This window comes from Antennarius striatus, chromosome 14 (assembly GCF_040054535.1).
Source record: "Antennarius striatus isolate MH-2024 chromosome 14, ASM4005453v1, whole genome shotgun sequence".
NCBI classification, from domain to species: domain Eukaryota; kingdom Metazoa; phylum Chordata; class Actinopteri; order Lophiiformes; family Antennariidae; genus Antennarius; species Antennarius striatus.
Window position 1 is genome coordinate 2498466 of NC_090789.1, and position 5731 is coordinate 2504196.

The following is a 5731-nucleotide window of genomic DNA, read 5'->3' on the forward strand; positions in this document are numbered from 1 at the left end:
ATCATCCCCCGCGTCGATTCTGGTTCCTATTAATCCGATCGGTTCCACAAAATTATTGATTCCCTTTCATCTGTTCGCTCCTCGTTTCCTCTTTTTGTTTTTTTTGTGTTTTTTCAGTCTCGTCTTGGTTTGTTTAAAAAATTTCACCGTTGTTACTGTTGGTGTGAAAAAATATAATTGGTTTCATCAAAATGATGGACGGTGATTCACCAGCAGAGAAACAGCTTCAGTCTGATGGGTGTTGGTTCTGGTTTTGGTGCAGAACTACGGGAAGACATTGGGGTCAAAGTTGCTGATTTCAACTTGAATGCAACAAATATGGATGTGTGTGGACAGACTTCTGTTTCTGCTTCCAGTGATAAAATATTTAACACAAATAAACCGAAACTAAGAGACAACGTGTGGAGTTTTAACGATCAGATTGATCAGAATGGATTGGAAAGAAAATCCATTCTATTCACTTGTCTCTCGTTTTCTGGCTGTCTGAGGGGAGGGGGGCGTCTCATGGGGAGTGTGTCTCTTGAGTATCTGTAACACACACACACACACACACACACACACACACACACACACACACACACACACACACACTACACTCACTATCAATTTTGGGATTTATAAATCAAATAGACGACGCTCAGAGAACGGTGGGGAAAAGGGAGTGTGGTATTCAAATAAAATTTAAATTGTGGTTTTAATAAATAAAAAAAAAAAGTGAATAAATCAGCAGATGGGCTGTCAGCTTCACACGGACCGTTAACTTCATTCACATCACACACACACACACACACACACACACACACACACACACACACACACACACACACACATTCTCTCTGTACACACACAGTCACATTAACTCTTTGTCTCGGTGATACGTCACAAAAATTTGAATACGGAAGCCCAAACGCTGTAAGGTCAAAGGTCAAAAGGCATGGGGGGTGATGAAATGAGCAGCGCTTCATAAAGCACTCTAGATAAAACATGTCAACGTTGTGTATGCGTGTGTGTGTGTGTGTGTGTGTGTGTCTGACCGCGATCAGCTCTGAACTCAGATCAACTCCCGTGTTGACCGGCTGACAGCGTGTCACGCTGACGGCGCCCGATAACACGCCACAGGACGACGGCGAGCGTGAGCGTGATGCGGGCGGCAGAGGGCATGTCCGAGTCTGGAATATGACGGCTCACATGAAACTAGACATGTTAATATTACTGTACAACATGTTTAAGGAAACATACCTTTATTGTCCTTAACCTAAGGGATGTTTTTCCCTTCCAGTGACTTAAATAACTCATTTTATTTTTGTAATTCATCTGAAAAAGATAGAAATCATTCAAAAAACATCAAATTTTGTTTAAACAATTTAACCAAAACTAAAGAGAATAAAACAAAGATGGTTCAAAGTGTTTGAGACTGGATTTAATCCTTAGATAGAAATGGTTTCAAGGCATGTGTGACAACAAAAGAAAAGACAGAGAGAGGGACACACACACACACACACACGCACGCACGCACGCACGCACGCACACACACACACACACACACACACTCCCACCTGACTCTGGTCCCCATATGGACCCTCTCCTGAGAGAAAAAGCTATCAGAGATCTCATGTGTGTTTTTTATGACGCGATTTTGTGTGTATGCGTGTGTGTCTGTGTGAGTGTGTGTGTGTGTGTGTGTGTGTGTGTGTGTGTGTGTGTGTGTGTATTAGCAGCAGAGAGGCCAGTGCACCAGTCTGGAAATAGGGGACACATTAATCTTATTTGTCATAACCTGTCCCTCGAGATGCTCGGACCCCCCCTCCACCCTTAGACCCACCCTCCAAAACACACACTCACACACACTCACACACACACACACACACACACACACACACACACACACACACACACACACTGACCCCATCCTGTGTGCTATCGGTATCTACGACGGACAGAGGGACTGAGGCTAATTACATGTGAGAGTTAAGACGGTGGAAACAAGACAAAGACTGTGTGTGTGTGTGTGTGTGTGTGTGTGTGTGTGTGTGTGTGTGTGTGTGTGTGTGTGTGTGTGTGTGTGCATGGCCTTTGTTTGCATTATGGTATAATTCACTTTGTGTCCTTTGCTGTTATTGTATCTCAGTAGCACAAATTACTCTTACTGTACCTCTCATTAGTCTATGTTGTGTCCAAATGTCTTGTGTCCATCTCATTGTGTGTGTGTGTGTGTGTGTGTGTGTGTGTGTGTGTGTGTGTGTGTGTGTGTGTGTGTGTGTGTGTGTGTGTGTGTGTGGGCAGGACAAAGGGACGTTATGCAGAGCTGTACTTCATGGTGCTGTTGGCTAAGAAGACCTGGATGGAAATAACTGTGACTCCCTCTGTGACTCCCTCTGTGACTCCCTCCGAGGAAGTAGACGAATAAATAAGAAATAAAGTTCGGAGCCGTTTGCGTCTGAACCACCAAACACAAAAACTTTATTAACACAGCAGCGTGACAGCAACAATGGGCCTCATTCATCCTTATATATCTCTTGTTCCACAACATCTAACAATGTTAAACTGGAATATTTCTGTGTAGGGGCATTCCAGATTAGTCTCGTAATTGAATGAATTGGGAATATCTGGAATGCTGAGGCCCGACTGGAGTCAATGAGCTCTGTTGAAATTTAAATATAAGTCTTTTTTTAAAATCATTTTAATCTGTTTCATGAGACATAATTAAACACAGGAACGATCATCATAACTTGTCCAAGAATAGCTTCCCCCCAAACAAATCACGACTACTTTCTGGATTTATTTAGTCAGAAATGTCATAAAACCTTTCAGCTGCTTGATTTCTTGTTTAATTTGTGATGCAAATGTAAAATCCTTTTCCACAAAGCGTCCCACTCTCCCCACAGAACACACAGACGGCGCTGTGGACACTTTGTCCCGGTTCGCTGCGATAAAAATTGATTCCCCTCCAGTGGATATCGGTAGAAAATTTGGTTCTAACGCTCCTCTTCTGTCTCCTAAACCCACCCCATCTCTCTCCCTTTCCCCCCTCGTTGCTCCCCTCCCACTTTCCTCCCCCCCTCAGGCCAAACTAGAGCTATCAGATTTCTCTCTGCTTGGTTCTTTTCAATTAGTTTCTCACTTCCCCCAGCCTCCGTGTGCCGCTCTGTGTTCAGTGTGTAACGTATCTGTGGATGACACCTTAGGAAAAAGCACCATGGTGAATTCCATTAAGAAGTCACTCGTTTTTCAACACTCTAAACACAGCCGGCGTCCCTCTCCTCTCCCCTCCTCTGTCGTCTCCTTTTGTCGGCTATTTTAGCCTTCTTATATTCTGTGTCAGGTTAAAACACACTTTTTTTTGTGTGTGTGTGCACATTTAGACTTACAATAGCGGCTGGAATCGTCACAACCCAAACCAGATAAATGAAACGTTCCCAGCGTCTGCTGAGAAAGCTAATCAGAGAAATAAAAATCAGCTTCCTCGAAATTCCGAATGTGTTTTTGTGATTGAAAATCTGGAACCAGAGGAGAATTTGTTTAGGAGAGAAGATGAAAATGATGGAGGGATACAAATAACAACGAAATCCAACAAAATTCTAACTCCGGTGGAGGTTTAGCTGCTTTTTTGTGAAGGGACAGCGGCAATCTTTAAGTGCAAAAACAGCAATGCAATGCAACACATTAGATATACTATTTTCAAGATGCACAAGATGGGTTTGGGTAAGTATGTTAAAATCATGTTTAATTTCAAAGCTGCAGAAACAGGTAATGCTGCCACAAAAAAAAAAGAAAGTTAAGAAGTTGGCACTGAATTAACTAAATTACTCAGTAAATACAAGTGAAGGCGACCTCTCCAGCACTTAAAAAACCAGGATGTGGAACTGCAAGGTTCTTTGACATCGCCGGGGCGTCGCTAGGACACGTGTGTGAAGCTAAACGTCCAGCGCCTTAGATCATCTGAAGCATCCGGCTGGATGCAGCTGCAGGAGAAGTCACACATCAAACGTGTTTGCTGGTGAAGCATCAATCATTAACACCAGTGAGCTGGTCACCCCGGTGCACCATGGGACAGGTAAAAAAAAAAAAGAGTCACAGTTGGAGGTCAAACACACACACACACATGCACACACACACACACCTTTTTATATAAAGTTTTATGGACACACTCGGGTCATGTTAGATATTTGCAGCAGGACGATATCGCTGATGATGATGATGCTCAGATTCTATGACACCAGAGCCAATTTATCGCAGACAAGTTACAGAGTGTGTGTGTGTATGTGTGTGTGTGCGTGTGTGTGAGTGTGTGTGTGTGTGTGTGTGTGTGTAGTCTATAAGACAGCCTGGGGGTTAATTAGAGAATAGTAAACAGAACACATGTGGCAGCTTAATATCCCCTCCGCCTTACAGCTTATTTCACACCCTACCCGCTCTGTTGCTCTCTCCCCGTTGTGTTTGTGTGTGTGTGTGTGTGTGTGTGTGTGTGTTAATGTGTATGGTTGGGGGTCATGGGCGTTCCCCCGCCACAGTCCCAGAGGCTTGATCCCCCCCCTTACCCGTACACACCCGCCCACACACAGTTGTGCTGGTGCAGGTGTGCGTGTGGTTGGGAGGTAATTTAAACCAGATGAGGTGTCATCGTTCAGGCTGGGGCCAGTCGTTCAGGCTGGGGCCAGTCGTTCAGGCTGGGGCCAGTCGTTCAGGCTGGGGGGGGGGGGGGGGGGGGGGGGCGCGTCCGTGAGTCTCGGAACGCAGCGCACACACAGATGCTATCGGCCAACAGCATCCGCGTACGGTATCATGTGACTACCTACTAAAAATCAGTGAAGTAGTGAAGCCGAGCATCTCGAACAGCAAATAAGCGAGGGATTACTGTTTTCTGTATCTCTATCTCTATCTCTATCTCTATCTCTATCTCTATCTCTATCTCCATCTCTATATCCATCTCCATCTCCATCTCTTACTCTATCTCTACTTCCACCTCCATCTCTATCTCCATTTCTATCTCCATCTTCACTCCAGTAGATCATTTCGACTCCCCCAAAGTTAATATTTGCATTAAGTTTTAGTAAAGATAAACAAAAACATCATCGGCGAACAGGAGTCGGCGGGGGGGGGGCAGTGGAGCTCTTCCCCACCAGCGATGAAGGCCATCATATCCACTCATCCATCACACTCACTCCCTCCCCACTATCGGCACATGTCTGTTTATGACGCCTCTTATTTCCTAATTATAACCACCGTTTTCAGCGGCGGTGGAGTGGCGGCGTTTCGGGCTCACGGGTTTGTTGACAGGGTTCTCCCCCCCCCCATGAGCGACGTAGTCTGAACCTCAGAAGTTCTTCCTCCGTGAACCGGAGACGGAGCAACAAAAGACCAATCTGTTAGACCAATAAATGAGCAGTCAGGTGTGTGTGTCTGTGTGTGTGTGTGTGTGTGTGTGTCTGTGTGTGTGTGTGTGTGTGTGTGTGTTTACGAGCAGTAAATGAACACTCTTTCTATCTCTCATCTATCAAAGGCTTGACACCAGGAGCAGCTGTGGGAGCACACACACACATACACGTACACACACACACCCTCTACTACTTTAGCAATTTGGGATAATTAGCCTGCTATACAATGTCCGCCTGTGGTCCCCGGGGGTCCCGTGGGCTGAGTGTGTGTGTGGGTGTCTGGTAAGGATCAGCTGTGTTAAGCGTCCCGTGACATCTAAACTACTAATTCATTGCTACATTAACGGCACTGATTA